The 17,300-nt window shown below is 35.1% G+C and overlaps 1 pseudogene across 1 annotated transcript; it reads left to right on the plus strand.

Moving 5' to 3' along the window:
- Positions 1 to 10,532: 10,532 nt before the first annotated feature.
- Positions 10,533 to 16,763, plus strand: LOC18429323 (uncharacterized; annotated as a pseudogene). Its single transcript, XR_016051696.1, has 4 exons — positions 10,533 to 10,736; positions 15,468 to 15,535; positions 15,681 to 15,745; positions 16,080 to 16,763. The product of XR_016051696.1 is annotated as an uncharacterized LOC18429323 (transcript).
- The last annotated feature ends 537 nt before the right edge of the window (positions 16,764 to 17,300 follow it).

The following is a 17,300-nucleotide window of genomic DNA, read 5'->3' on the forward strand; positions in this document are numbered from 1 at the left end:
GGATCACATCCACCGTTCACACTCTAAGGCGAAATGACAATGGCAGCGTTTCTAGAAGCCAATTTTGGTTGTAATCTCCTGTACTTCCAGCTCGTGGAAACCTTGAAAAAAAAAAATTAAAATTTTAAAATTAAAAAAAATATATAACGATATAGTTTAAAAATATGGAGAATTATGTTCTCACTGATAAAATAACGGACTAAAATTCATGTAGCTGACTTTCAATAGTTGAGAATAATACAATGAGATAGTTTATGGTCTAAATATGATATTAGAAGCTCACAAGCCTCTTTAGCGATTACATGCAGTTAGGCAGTTTCACTTATGCTTTTTATACAATAATATTTATTCAAGCTGGCACTCTTTGAGTTATGAAAGCCGGTAGTGATGGTGGCTTCTTTCGGTCTTTTTTTTGAAACAAAAGTGATTGTGCCCATCTTATATCCAATGTAATGGGGCTTATGATATATAATTGTAAATAAATATTCAAAATTAAAGAATATGGACAGTGGCATGTAAGTGTTAAAGAACTTAAGCTCTTTGTTTTCAAAATAATTATTTGGTAATTCTAAAACTCGATCCCAAAACTCCAAAATAGAGTCCTCTTTTGCTCAGTATGCTCCCGTGAGATTACACTATACGTGTATAATTTAATAGCTTCATGCGAAGCCAAGCCCAAAGTTCGACCACAGGCCAACACAATCAACTAAACGTTCAAACCAAACTTCGAAGACAGAGATAACCATTCGTGATATTGCACTTAACTTAATAGGAGTAACAAACTTCTTAATAAGAGTGACAAACTTAGGTTCCTCGACATTTGATTCATTTGGGGAGAAGTTGTTTTATGGGCCTGGGTACTACAAGATCATTAACCTTTAGCATAAGAAGCTCGCAGTTGCTATTAGCCGTTAGATATCAAATTGTATGGCTTGAGTTGTGTCATAGTGAAATTTTTTTTTTTTAACTGTCAGTCTAGTTAATAACACACTCACAATTATTCGATTTGAAATATAAGAGATAAAAGTGATTGTGACCTCCTTATATAAAAAATAAATGCTATTTTTGTATTATTATTTTTTATTTGTTTTGAAAAGTGTTCATTTCACTTACTCTTTTGTTGAGGGCATGTAAAGGGCTAGTAATAGGTTGGCCTTGGGCAGGGCCACCTTTGTTGTAGCCCTATCTAGTCTCATAGGGCTGCCCTAACTAGGACCTATTTAAGAGGCAGTGGCCCTATTAAGGGGGGCTAGACAGGGCCATGATGGCTAAAAATAAAGGAAAAAGGGTCATTCCAAGGCCGAACTAGATCGGCCCTAGCCTAGGCCCAGCACGGCTCTACCCTCGTGTTGTGATGGCCCAACCTTAGTCTAGCCCTCGGGCCACATTTTGTTGCCCAGACCCTCAATTTTAGGGCTGGGATGACCAGTTTGGGCTTGGGCCAAGTCACCAGGCACCTTGCCACCTCTAGCCATGTGTGTGTACAATTATGAGAGGTTAAAAGGATTCTCTTAACTAATGTATGTGGCATTGGCAAGTGGTAGGGGTGGGAAATGGTCAAGTCAACCCAATTAGGTCCTGGTGTAGACGCATATAGTAGACCCGATGGGTTGGGTCTAGGTCCTAATCCAACTTGGATCACATCGGGTTGTGTCATTCTGGGTTGGACTCAACTTAACCCCATACATATTAGAATTAAATATAGATAATTAATATTGAACTATACAATATAAATTTTTTTTATATTTTATAGTTATATGCCAATACATGAACCTGGCTCACCACCAAAACCAAACCCGACCCGATGGCTGGCGTCCAAGTACAGTTGAGTTGGACCCTATCCATAATTCGACCAATTCCCACCCCTAGAAAGGGTTTGGGGCGAGATGAAACATTGAATAATTGTTAGGGAAGTGGGTTGACGGATTGCGTCGGTTGTTGGATGGAAGGAGGTTTTTAATATGGCTGGGGTTGAATGACGGTCGCCAAAGTTGATGTCCACGATTGATTTCGTTTATTTTTGGGTGTGTATTCTATGACAACACTTATCTTTAGTCACCATTAATTCCAGTAATTAGATGCTCAATTGGATGGTTTAGGATATGTCACGAAGTTAAAAAAAAAATTTGTTGGGCTTTGAGTTTAGTCACAAGTACATTTACAATCACTTGATTTTAAATTAGACGGACAATAATGATTGTGACATCTTTATACTAAAAGTAAATAGTCTATTTGTATACTTTTCTTTATTTTTTTTATTTGATTTTATGGTACCTCCAAAATTGTAGATAGGCACTTGTAATATTGGACAAGGTTTTTATCTGGCCAAGGCTTTATGAAAACAAAATTTTATCTCGTCTCAAATTCTTGTCCGGAAAGCACTCTTTGCAATGAAAATCTTGGCTTTAAAATTAAGTTCCAATACAACTCAAAAAATGGTAAAGAACTTGCAGATCTATGAGCACTAATTTTTAAGGGGAAACATATGGTCTAAATAATTTGTTACAATACGTACTATTTTTACAGCTTGAAACCCTAATTTTTTTTCCACAGCCATAATGTTCAAGCCAAGTTTTTCAACGTTTGAAGTGCAATTTCGATGCGCTATGAGGTGAAGCTTTATTTATTTTGCTAGGGTTGCAACCCCATCATACCATTTTCCTAGACTAACTTCCACATTGATGGTCGCGACTGTGTTTGTATTAGATAGTTTTATGTAGTGTTCAAAACAATGGATCGAGCTAACTAGTCGGTCCTAGCCCGATCTGATTAGTCTGACCGATTTCGATTAGATCAGCAGATTAGTGCTCTTTTTTGTTTTGTTTTTTTGAAAAATATAATTTTGGTAAAAAAAATTCCCAAAAAAGTGTCCAAAAAAATTGTAAAAAACGTTTAAAATTTACATATATTATTCTTTTATATTTTCACATAAAAAATAAAAAAATTAAATATTATAAGCATAATTGGATTTCAGAGAAAATGATTAGGCACTAGAAGCAAGACTTTTCAACGATAAATATATAATAATTATACATTAATATTATATATTATATATTATATATAATTAATCAATATAATATAAATTACATTAATAAAATAAATATATAATATAATACTATAAAATATTATAATATTTTAACTAAATACCTTTTTTTGGGTATTTTGGAATTCAATTTAAAAATTTAGGTAAACTATAAAATTGTTCGTCTTTTTGTGACAATTTTGATAAATTTCCATCTCTCTCTCTCTCTCTTTCATATTTATGTCTATGTGTATCTATGTGCCCCTCGAGGGTTAGTGGTGTAGGTATTAGATTGAAGATCAAATCAGATGAACAGTGAATAATTTTTATATCCCCTGAGTTGAGGGACCTACGGGCTTGGCACCATGTCGTCTCCAACCAACACTGATGCGTCTGAGTCTACTCGCCCAAGGCGGCAAACCCTGCAGTTAGCAAATAAAAAATTTGCCATAATATATAAAGGTTTAAGTAGAGAAATAGAACAAAGAAAATTGTTTCATGCTTCAAAAAGCTAACTCATCTTTTTTTGTCAAAAAAAAATGAAGAAAATTGTTTCATGCGGGTTGGACCGCATTTCTACAATATGCGGCCCAAAGGTATAAAGCATCCATCTTAAAGATGGATGCAAATAGGTAGTCCATCTAAAAACAAGTGTAATTAATGGTCCAAATGTTTTTTTAATATAATTATTATTTTTAGTTTTCAATTTTTTCTTTTCGTATTCATGATCTCCATGTTAAAGATTATATATTCTCTAAAAATTGAGATCAAATTATATTTAAAATATATATATTTATTACCAAGCCTGCATTTCTACAATATGCGGGCTAGCCGCATAAAAACCATGTCCATGGAATAATAGGGAAAATAAAAAGAAAAGGATAAATATATAAAAAATGCTATAAGGACAGCTTCGCAGTCTTTGCACGATGACAATGCACTTATCGGCCGATTTTTAGAACAAATCACCAATTAGTGTACTAATCGGCCGATTAGTTCGATTAGTGCATTGAAAAAAAAAATCTTGCATACATGACTATTGGAATCGGGCCAGATCGGGTTCGGCTAGTGACCGATCTCGAGTTAGTCGATCAATTTTTGAAAACCTGCCGATCGTTTTAATACTAATTTTATGATAATGGAATTTGGAATCTATTAGTGCTTTCTCGCTTAAGAGCATCGTATACCATGCTCCTTCAAGAGCATAGCGTCAGAAGGCCCACCTTGGAGAGTATGAAATTTTAGGAATCACTTAATAATTACTAAATGATTATTGTCGAATAAAAATTTTAAAATTTGAGTTTTTCAATAGTCATAGCTCTCTATCTAAAAACTTGGATGATCTCTATTCAATCTCAAGACATTATTATTTTTAAGTACATTTTTTTTTTTTTGATATTACTCTATAGAAAAGTATATAATGAGAATTTTTACTTTTGGTACAAGATAGTCACAATTAATACTAACCATTAGATATGAAATTGTGTGGATGAATTTACTCTATTGATCAAGTACAAACTTCAAAAGAAATTTTGTCGAACTTTGTGATACACTTGAGCTATCAGATTTTACAATCGGATAGTTATAAATAACTGTGACCTCCGTGTATGAGAGGTAAATGGTCTCATTATATACAATCCCTAATCCATATGTTAAAGAGGTATATCCCCTAAATTTGCGGTCCTAAAATTAGTTCTTAGTAGGGTTTAACCCAGAGTAAATCCTCTCCCACGAGAGTAAAATATATTCGGGTTCCGGTCTCGCTTAATTTATCCCCTTTGCTCAACATTTGTTTGTCATGATAGAGCTTAAATGCCGCATCGTCTACTCCCTTATTTGCGTAGTTCAACGGCCCAACGACTCCCACCAAGGGTGTAGGTCATTTAGAAACAAATAAAAGCATCTACCATCTATCTTTAGTACAATAGGAATATACATATGGGTAGAAAAAAATAAAAGCATCTACCATCTATCTTTAGTAGGTATATACACATGGGTTATATTATGATACTTACATTGTCGAGCATTTTGTAATTATACTCCATAAAATTTTAAAAAATTATCGTTAATATACCTTAATTTTAAGAAAATAAAATAAAAAACTCCAACTACTCAAAATTTCACCCAAATTTTTTTTCAATTTTTGAAATTTTTTGGACAAAAATACTTTTTACGGTAGTCTTTCTACGATAATACATTTTGAATGGATTACGGTAGAAAGACTACCGTAATAGTATAAAGAGTGTGGATCAATTCTGAATTTAGTATCCGAAGAAGGCTAGTTATGATTTCGCCCTAGGGAGCAAATGTACATTTTGCTTCCCCGCTAGAGCACACATTCATTTACGAAATATTATAAATCCATGTGGTAAATGATAAATATTGAATCAATATTAATCCTTCTCCTTTAATACTCATAGGATCACGAGAACTTGGTGCTATTGTACATTTGCTCCAATTGAAGCGTACACTTTTTTCGGAAACTTTATTATTCCCCGGTTTATTTTATATTAAAAAATATTTAATAATAATCCCACTTATGTCAACACTAATTATCTTTTAAAACTAATACGCCCACTCCCCATGCTCTTGGTGATATCATTTTTTATTTATACATCCAAGTCTAAACAAAAAAAAAAGACGCTCTTGATAATAACATTTTTTATTTATACATGCACCTCAAAACAAAAACAAAAAAAAAGATAGCTTTTTTGGATTGAAATACCTTCATTTTAATCGATATTCTCCATTCTCTCTGTAAGCGAGTTCGACACAAAATCATAGGTTCGGCACAACTTGAATATAGAAGCCGGTCCAATACAAAATGTGGCAAACCAACAAAATTTCAATATAAGCCGGTCCAACACAAAATGCAGCAGATCAACAAAATTTCAGTATAAGCTGGTCCAACACGTTTTGTGGCAGTCAGGTAGAATTTGAATATCAGAAGTCGGTCTGGCACATTTTATGTTAGTCCGACACCTTGTATTGGGCTAAAAAATTTTGTGTCTGACTGGAATAAGCCGAATCGACATATTTTTATCATGGACTGGCACATGTTGGTAATCACATTTTCGAAACAATTGGATGTGAAATTGGGTGACTGCATTTATTTCATTGACCACGCTCAAAGTTTTAAAAAAAATTTCTCAAACTTTATGACACATCCAGAAAAAAGATGTGGTATTATTACAAGTTCTATTTTTGAAAAATATTATTCCTATTTGAACCCGATTCAAAAGTACTACCCAAAAAACGAAAAGATTATATTTGGGTTTCCGAGTTTCTTTAACTTTCAAGCCGCTTAAAATATATATTTGAGTAGTCTGGAAGTTTAAATTTAGAAACCACACCTTTTTTTGCTTTGTATATTGAGCATTTCTTTAATAAGTGTATTTTTAGTCATTAGGAATTGTGCGACATCATCCAAAAGGGTGTGACATTACCTACATAAAGCATACTAATGGCATTAATTGTCCCATGTGGGTGATGTCACACTCCTCCTAACGAGTAGAAAATTTTTACTAAAAAAATATTGTATTACAACCCAAAAGTATTTAATTTTTTGAAATTTGTTGAGTACAATTATAAAATGCTTTACAATTACATATATATATAAGTTTTTATAGAGCCGAGGCTCTAAACAATCAAATTTGAGCCTACCTTAAAAAATTTACTGGAATATTTTGTTTTAATGCCCAAATATCATAAATTGATAATCTTTACATCAAGATGCATAGACATGAAAAAAAAATGGGTTTCAAGTTTTAAAAATAATATTTTGTAACGTATTTTTTGACCGTCAATTTTCAAGATTTGAAAGTTTTTTTGACACATATATGGGTGCGGTTTGTATAGAGCCTAGGCTCTAAACAATCAAATTATAGCCCACCTTCAAATAGTGTCGAGAAATTTGGTTTCAATACTAAATTTTTTTGTGATGGCCTCAAAATATATTTCCATCTTTAATTATAAATTTTAAAGTTTCAAATAGTGTAGATCGAGCACATCTATGAAAATTTGAAAATCTCGAAAATTGACGGTCTAGAAATACATTACAATATGCACTATTTTCAAAACTTAAAATCCATTTTTTTCTCGTGTCCATGCATCTTGATGTCTAAATGATCAATTTGATGATATTTGGGGATTAAAACAACATCTTCTAGTGAAAAATTGGAGGTAAGCTCTAATTTGATTGTTTAGAGCCTAGGCCCTATATAAACTTTTCAAAACAACATTCCATTTGTAGTATCTTCCATATATATATATATATATATATATATATATATATATATATATATATATATATATATAGACACACACGGTTTCCACGAGTCCACGTAGAAATTAGTCACCTCTTAAAAATCTATTTTTGAGATGGATTTTTTTACTTAGTTTTTAAAGACATGTAATATCTAATATGGAGATCATGAATATGAAAAATTAAATAAAATTTGAAAATTAAAAAGAATATTTCTATTAAAAAATAATATTTTTAGATGGATCACTTATTTGTGTACATCTTTATGATAGATGCTTTATACCCTGGGGACCACAATGTAATGTAGAATACGATCCGTGCCGTATGAAACAAATATATATATATATATATATATAGTAATGATCCTATAAGACCCTCCTGCACACATGTGTGTAGGACCCCAAAGGATCACCCTTACATTTAGCACATATCTCTAGAAAAGTTATCACATGGGTGTGGAACTTGATTTTTCTAGAGATTTGTGCCAACTTTAATGGTGATCCTTTGGGGTCTTACACCCATGGGTGTGGGAGAGTCTCACAAGGTCATTTCCCATATATATATATATATGGAAAACCTTTATATAAGGCCAGAACCTTAAAATGTAGAATTACAAATGCACCTCAAAAATCCATCGGAAAAAGTTGTTTTAATGTTAAAAAAACCTCTAATTGATCATCTCGATATCGGGATGTATGAATATGAAAAAAAACAAAAAAAAAGATTTTGAGTCTAAAAAATAGTGCATCTTGCAAAACATTACCTAGACCATCAATTTTAAAGATTTTCATATGTTTATAGCTTTATTTGATTTTAACAGTTTTTGAGTTTAAAATTTTATAATTATATATGAAAATAGATTGTGAGATCATCCTAAGAATGTTTTTCAACAAAATTACATGTTATGATAAAATTTGGAGGTGCGCCTTAATTGAATTGTTTAAGGTTGCAACCTTATATATATATATATATATATGGCCCAGTCCGGTTTTTAAACAGCCAAGCCTACATACGTTCAAATGCGGGCCTCTTAATAAATCTATTTTTGCAATGGATTTTAAGACTTAATTTTTAAAGACATGTAATATCTAACATAAAGATCATGAATATGAAAAATAAATAATTCTAAAAAATTAAAAATAATAATTCTAGTAAGAAAATATTTGGACCATTAGTTTCCATTGTCTTTAGATGGAACACCTATTTGCGTCCATCTTTAAGATGGGGAAAAGTTTATATAGAATCGAGGCTCTAAACAATCAAATTAGAGCTCAACTAAAAAATGTCACTTCAAGAGGTTGTTTTGATGCCCAAATATCCTAAAATCAATTGTCTCAGCCTCAAGATGCATGGACATGAAGAAAAAAATATATTTCAAGTTTTGGAAATAGTGCATCTTGTAACGCATTTTTGGACCGTCAATTTTTAAGATTTCAATTTTTCATAGATCTGCTAGATCTACACTATTTTTGAGACTTTGAAATTTATAATTAGAGATGAAAATATATTTTAAGGCTAATACAAAGATTTTAGAAACCCATATTTCTTGACATTATTTAAAGGTGGGCTCTACTTTGATTGTTTGGAGCCTCAGCTCTATGCAAACGGCACCCAATAGATGGATGCTTTACGCTTTTTGGACAGTAGAAATGCGGTCCAGCCCGTGTGAAACAATATATATATATATATATATATATATATATATATATATATATATATATATATATATATATATATATATATATATATATATATATATATATATATATATATATATATATATATATATATATATATATATATATATATATATATATATATATATAAGATGGAGCAAATGAGCAGTTTGTTCTCGAATGAGCATGGTATACGCACTAAAAAGCCCAAAACGATAGCTTGTCAAAGACGAGGAGGGTCTCGGTATTTCTTCATGAGCGCAGTCTCTATTCTTCCTCCACTTCCTTCACTTCCTTCCATTTTAACAAAAACAAGTGAACAATTTTTATGGTTATTATATGTCTTTCATGGGGAGAATTAGGGTTTAACATTGAGAGATTTAGGGTTCGAGGCTCCAATACAGGCTTCAATTGTAACATGTCAAGCCCTTGCCCTTGTATTTGCAAGTGACTAGTGGTGTCAACTCAAGCTTCTCCTATCTTTGGGGTTTCCCGCACGCAGGCCACAGAGGAAAAGCAGAAGCTCTCTACGCTTCAAATGAAGCTCTAATGGTATTGTTTATCTCTCAAATCCTTGGAACCAGGTAAAGCATGGCTTCAATTTTTATCAATTTATTTGAAATGCAATTTTGTCTGAGAATATCAAATAGTCTTGACAATTCTAATTTCCTTTCACTTTAAAAAATTGATTTTTTTAAAGGGATTTGTGAGGTTGACTGTGTTTTATGGGGAGTAGGTTAATTAGTATTAGTATTTCTCTCTTGTAAGTGGATTTATATCTGTTTTCTATTTTGATTTCCTTCTTTTTTCGACAAAAGATGCCCAAGCTATGTACGGATTGGGCTCTAGGTATGGATAATTAAGGAGTACTTCATTTTTTAAGGATTTGCCATGAGTTTGATAAAATAAGCCGTCCCTATATTTCCATTGTTGCTTATGTTTTTCTAAAATTGACTTGGCCAAGGTAAGGGCAGAGCCGAGTAACTTAGCTGAGTTCTCAAGACTTGACCCTGTCCAGCACAAGGCCTTTTGGCCCAAATAAATTTTAAAAAAAGAAAAAATATTGAAAAAATAATGAACATGTAGTAAAACTGTAAAAGTAAACCAAAAATAAAACAACTCAAAAAAAAGTTAAAACAAGCTTAAAAAATGTAGAAAAAAAATTGAAAAAATAGATTTAAAAAAAAAAAATTTACAGACTAGAATAGTTAAAAAAAAAAATTATAAGGAGGAAAACATAAAATTAGCGGTTATGGCGAAAAAACACTCTCCTTTACCAAATACTTCCAAATCATATACAAAAGTTTATGTAGGCATTTTCTAAAAAAAAAATTTAGAAACTTTTTGAATTTTTTTTTATCCCCATTTTGCGCACCCAACTCGGTGGAAATATGGGCATCGCCAAGTTACTCGCCCGAGTTGGAGTGGACTGGCGTGAGTCACGGTACACTGATCGTGAGCGAACTCTATGTCCATTATTATTGCTATTATCCATTTCTAATACCATCTTTTTCTATCAATATGACATGAGCAATTCAACCTGTATAAGCCCTTGTAATGCCATTTTACTTACCTTTCTTCTCTTTCTTTATTTTATTGATTTATTATTATTTTATTTTATCTGCAGAGATGGAGATTAAATTGTTCTAACAGCCCGGAGTCGTATCGTTTGAACAATGACAAGTCCATTGAAGACATTGAAGTTGAATCAAATAGTCATGGTCTGGATGATTCAAAAGAGGAGAAAAACCAGTGGCTCCGGAGACTCAGAAAGGTTAGTAGTCTCTATTTTATTTTTAGAACGATGACTGTTCATGATCTGGTTGATTGCATATGTTGGACACATGGTGTTTTGTGGTGGTCTCAGTCCTTTCAAAGTGAAACTCAAATGATTCCAGCAAACTGGATGGGAGCTGTGTAATTCTGATATGATTTCAAAAGGTTTCCACTGCTAGAGTTGGTTGGCAATTTCTAAGCATTGAAACTGGAAAGGGTGATATCTGCATATTCTCATTAGATAAAGATGGGTACAGTAATTTCCATTAGATTAATTGAATCATAGTTTTGTGAGAAGTTCTTGGTCAATAAAGAGTTTCTTGTCCTGAATTTTCCATGGACAACATATTTGTAGAAACACAAAGAAGGCAGAGAAATCATAGTCATCTATGATGGACTTTCTTATTCAGGAACATCTCTTCCATTTACCAAGACCAATCATTCTGTTCCCTTAGCCAATTTATAATCAACCAGATTTCCCTCATATTTGTTAGGTCTAGAGTTTTATTATCACTCTTATTTCACGTGCCATGGATCTTGGTGTGAATGTTTGCAACGTTTGGATGGATAGCTTATCCTATATCTTTGTCATATGATGACATGTAGTACCCCTGTCCTTCCTTAATGGGTGCAAGAAGTGATTTGGATACAGTCTTATGCAACCCAAATATCCCCAATTGCTGCTCTTGACATCGGATAGAACAGAATGTCAGCATCAGATACCAAATGAAGTCCATAAACCTTTATGGCTATTTGTAAATTTCATTTAAGACCCAACTTGAGGGGCATTTGCCCAAATCTCTTGATCTGTCACCTTAGGCTTGTGGGTCTAGAAAAACTATGCTGCAACTTCATTATTGGAAATTTTCGTTGGAGAGTGTTGAAGCTATGCTGTGGTGTGTTTTAGTGATCAAGGATTTCATGTGGATTCTAGGAATGCAGTTTGAGTTTAGAACGCGTGTCTAGTATAGTCGTTATTGATTTAGTTCAACGCTTTTGAGGAGATACCATGGTCTTCCTTATCATTTGCTTATTGCTTGTGTGTGTTTCCAGATCTCAAGGTACCATGGGAATACTTGACCAGATAATCTTTTCCTCAGAACCTGTTTTTGTAGAAAACAAATAGGTCTTAGCTGTTGCATTGGTAGCTCAGGAGTGCATTCATTCAAAGCACCTTGAGTACTGAAGATTATATTTGAAAAAGCCTTGAGAAGCTACTGAAGATTATTTTTAAAAAAGCCTTGAGAAGCTACTGAAGATTATTTTTAAAAAAGCATTGAGAAGCTACCAAAGATTATATTTGAAAAAGCATATTACTATATAGAATGCGCCTTCCTGGATGAAATAATGATCCTTATGGAGTTTGGAATGAAGTACGGGTGGGATCAAATGCTATTTAATTCTATCAATTCTAGTAAACGGCTTCCCAAAAGGCTATATTCCAAGCTTTAGAGGTTTAAGAAAGGGGGATTCTTTATCTCCATTCGCTTTTGCACCAGTGCGTGAAGCCATTAGTTGCATGGCCATGGGGATTTATAAGGCAGTGCTGTTGTATGGAGCAATCGCCCATCTGGAATATACAGATGGCACGCTACTGTTTTGGGAATCAAGCTCCTTCCGAATGACCAACCTATGGCTGTCCGTATGGTGCTTTTATTTCTCTTATGAGGATCACTATGGAAAGACACATGGGGTCCCGATTGAATTATTTTTAACCAGCTTTAGTGATCCTCAAAATCAATATGCCGATGTAATTCCCTTTGTGGTATATCCTTGGACTCAAGAAAGTTCCATTTGCTGCAAATTGGAAAGAGTGTGCTTGCCAAAGAGGTGAAGGGGGCTCGTGCATTTGAAGAATTAAGGAAATGAACCGAGCCCTCTTGGGAAAATGGTCGTGGATGTTCAGAGATAGCTTGAAACATTTGAGGAAGAAGTCGTATGAATGCTACAGAGTCAAGGAATTTGGATGGATGGTGAAACCAGTATGGAGACGAGGACATCTCTTGGGGGCGTGGAATGGGATTAATCAAACTCGATCGATTTGCATGTGCAAGTTCATATTCAATGTGGCTATTGGTAACAAGGTACATTTATTGAAAGACTCATGTTTAGGTCCCAGTCCACTCAAATTAAATTTTCCTGGTTTGCATGCTTTGGCTGGGAACCAGCAAATCCCTGCTCAAAAGGAGGCAGAACACAAGAAGCCACATGTTGTTCTGGACCCCTGATCTTAGGTGCGATCTCAAGGATAAAGTCGAATGGTTGTCTGACTGGCTATCAGAGTAATATGCCTTGTTTCTACATACGAAGGGAAGATATATTGATCTGGGGTCCTTGCAGTAGAGGGATCTTCTCGGTTGAGTCTTTCTACCAATTCTCTGACATGGACTTTGCTAGAGAAATTGATCTCAAGGAAGGTATAGGGTATGCTAGGACCACCCAAAGTGCTTAATAGGTTTCTAACTACAATCTTAGGTGGAGAGGAGTTACTATTCTTAACTTTTGGATAAGAGGAGAGCCAATGGCTATCACTTTACAAATGGGAGGTCGTAACCCCTGAGCTAAGCAGGTCGGATTCACATATATATCTATCTATATCATAGTTGATGATTGAGGAAGATGCTGAGATCAATTATAGCTGTTCGACTTGAAGATGCAAATCCAAATCATAATGACACATACCTCCAGTTCCCTTAATAAAGTGATGAGAGGGGGTGAAAAAGGGAAGAATGAATGTCAATCTTTACACTATTCCATATTTAGCGAGAGAAATGAAAGGTGAGGAAAATGCATGTGATAAAGCGAAGTGTAGATGTATGAATGAAGAGTTAAACCTGTGTCATATCTACTTTTGCCGTGGGTGAGAGTGAGGTGTACGAGCTTTGTGTTGAAACTTTCCACTTTGGGTCGGTGATGATGGATTCAATTAACAGTCTCGTAGTGCAGTGGCTGTCCACAGAATTACCTAAAAAGGGCCTGACTGTGTGAAGGTTGACGGTTTTGTCCTTGATGTAGTATATTGTATGAAAGGAACAGTAGATGCTTTAATGATAAAAGGCATGAGGAATGGATCAAAAAGTTGGCCATAGCTTGGGTTAGAACAAGAAGAGAACTATTGAAGTATCAGGTGGTTGATTTTGAGAATCAATGGCTTGAAATAGCATAAGAAAGGTGCCTTAACAGATTAGAGTAGAATTCCTACTTCTCCCCTGAAGATTTCGTTAAGATCAAATTTTATGGATGCTTGTTGGGGTATATAGGTCTGGCTGAAAGGGGCGGGTTCATTAGGGATCTTCGAGGCAGGAACTTCATGATCTAATCCTGCCCACATGGAGTTTGTGTCAAATGAAGCTGAAACCGGGCAATTTCCAGCAGATGTGAGAAATCTGAATCTGGTTTGGAGGTCAATAGTCGTTGAGGAGGATTCAAGTAATGTTATTGCATCGTCATTGGTCAAGTTGTGAGTCAGAATACCCACGACCATTCTATAACATGTTTGAAGAAATTTTTGAAAGAACTGGCAATCTCACAGTCTTTCTGATAGTCAGGAGGCTATGAGATGGCTGATGGGCTAGCAAGGGACGATGTCCATATGTTATCACTGCAAGTTAGGTGTAGAGTTATTCATTGACTCAATTTCATAAAGCTCTTAGCATTAATGAAGCAGAATTATATTCCATTTCCCAAAATCTGATGTTATCATTCAAGTTATCTCCTTTAATCTGACTTTCTATTTAAACGATTTTGGCTACGAGTATTGTGGGACTTGGCCACTTTGTGCTTTGTTATTCAGCCTCTTTCATACCTAATTTCAAAGTAAATCCTAATCGACATAATTCTCAACTGCTAATCCTAGCCTGTTGCCATAGCGATCTCCACCCACATAATGTGCTCATAGTTCTGCTTATTAAGTGTAGCCTATCATGTGATACCTCAGCACTCTAGTTCTTTACAATGGTTAGATGAGTTTATTCTGCATTTGGAATTGCTTCCAGAATATGTACGGGCATTATGTGTTGGCATGTCACTGCTCAGTGGTTTGTGAGACAATCTCATGCTCGCCACAATGCAGAAACCTGCAAATAAGCAGCATTTTGTATTATATCCAAGAAGGCGCCTGGACCCTTTCTTTTCTCAACTAAGGCCCTGCATGTAAGGCATTATGCGCCTAAGCGGTAATTAACCCCAAAATGAACATGTTTACTTTTAAGGTTTCGAAGAATAAGAAGCATAAAAAGGTAGTGATTCTTGTAGGGATGTCAATTTTCCTTGGCAGAATACCTTCTTATCTTTGATAGCCTATTCACAAATACAGTAAGCTCTACTTGGATGGGTTCTGCTTATGATCAAGATTGATTATCTATTCAAGTACATAATATGGAAGCTTTTGGGTGTAACAAGCGCACATGCACTACATCCCATCTAACATGCCTGTGTAATATCACTACTTGTTCGAATGACCTCCTAAAAAGCCCTAGACTGCAATAACAAACCAATAAAGAGGAATACTGTGGTGATTTTGTCCTTAAAATTTGGGGGAGCCAAAGTGCTGTAGCCTAAGCCATATGGAGCTTGTTGTCTCAAATATCATGTCATAACCATTTGGTTCCATGTTCAACTCTCAACTTACCCTACTGAACTCTCTTTTTTCTTCTCATATTCATGATCGTTATTTGATGAAGATGACGGGTTAAGTTCAGTGTTTTTCTCTATTGTTTTTCACTACTAGGTGCAAACCAGAGAATATTTCAAGGTGAACCATGGACAGTGCCATGGCCTGCAGAGACCATCTTCCAGGTCAGATACTTGTTCTCTAAATCTTATGATCTTGAATTTTTCTGAAATTACAAAGGTGGCCCTTTCATAAAACTCACATTCAATGTGCAATGTTGCTATAATGAATTTCTCATTATTTGGCATCGCCATCATCATTATAATCTAGTAAACCAGAGAATATTACAAGGTGAACCGTGGACAGTGCCATGGACTGCAGAGACCATCCTCCAGGTCAGATACTTGTTCTCTAAGTCTCATGATCTTGAAATTTTTCTGAAATTACAAAGGTGGCCCTTTAACATAAAACTCACATTCAATGCGCAATGTTGCTATAATGAATTTCTCATTATTTGGAATCGCCATCATCATTATAACATGAGCACCATCATCATTATAACATGAGCAAATTTTTTTTTTTTTCTGGTACGCATTAGTTAGAAGTGAATATAACATCAACACCAGCATCATCATTTTATAACATCAAACCAATATCATCATCATTCACAAATAGAAAGAAATTTCTCATCTTATTTCTATTCTTGGTGAACTCTATCTATTCATTCAGGTCATGTTTTTGTGGATTGCTTCCTTTTGGCTAGTTGGGTCATGGATTGTACCATTCCTCGCCCATGCAGCTGGTGTAAACAAAGAAGCTCTAACATATAGAGCCCAAGCCCTATACAGTCTCTTAACTGACGTGGTTGAGGAGCTCACAGGGATTGCCATCCTCCATTGATGCCTTGCCAGGTTCAAGCCCCTGCCTGCTTATTGGTTCTCCTTCGCACTTAAAGGGAGTTGGCACATTGTTGCCTCCTATTCCCATTCGTTAATTGCCTCTCTCAAATCAATCTCAAACTCCTTCCTCTTTCAAACCCGGTTTCAGCTTCTAGCGTTGAGAGATCGATAATGGCTCGTGATCCAGTGGCCATGGCCCTTTATGCCATAGTGGTCTCGGTTTGTGCACCAATATGGGACGATATTATATTTCGAGCGTTTCTATTGCCATCTTTGACCCGATACATACCTGTTTGGTGCTCAGTGGCCATGAGCTCATTGGCATTTGCAGTGGTTCACTTCAATGTGCTGCTTGTGTTTTTGGGGGTGGCGTTGGGGGCAGTTTTTGTGAGGTCGAGGAACCTCCTTGCGTCGATGATATTGCATAGCCTGTGGAATGGGTTTGTGTTCTTGGATCTGATGAAATAGTGTTATGATCAAATTATTTAAGAAAATGAAGTGTTAGGGAGCGAAATTGTTGTGCCTGCTTTATTTCTCTTTGGTCTCAAATGGATTAGCCTTCTAATGTATTGTATAGACCTAGTGAGCATGGCTATAAGGCTTGTCAATGGGTTTGATGATCCATTGGTCTTTTGAGGTCTATCTCTTTAAGGCTAGGTACTGAACCAACTCTTGGTTGGAAGGCCAAGACATCAATGGACTTGAGAGGCTCTGAAGTTGAGAATCCTAAAGCGTAGTTTATTTGCTTTGCATATCCCTTTAGTAAACAATATTAGCAGGTCTCTCTCTCTTGCATACTCTCTCTCACTCACTCAGACCAGGGATTTGAATTTCGGATGCACGGATAGGAGTGGTAATAGGTCGGGTCGCCTGCTTGCCTTAAAAAATGTAGGGTCTGGACCACATAATGTGCCTAGCTGGCCCAACTTCTGCTGAATCTTTTTTTGTTTTTGTTTTTTGTGTTTTTATTTCTTTTATTGTATGTGGCATGGCCGTGGGGCTTGGGCCAGGGTCTCTTAAGCTTTGTTGGGCCTGGCTGGGTTCGGGTGGG

The sequence above is a fragment of the Amborella trichopoda genome, chromosome 3 (genome assembly GCF_054954075.1).
Source record: "Amborella trichopoda isolate Santa Cruz 75 chromosome 3, AtrichopodaSantaCruz75HAP2 v2.0, whole genome shotgun sequence".
NCBI lineage: Eukaryota > Viridiplantae > Streptophyta > Magnoliopsida > Amborellales > Amborellaceae > Amborella > Amborella trichopoda.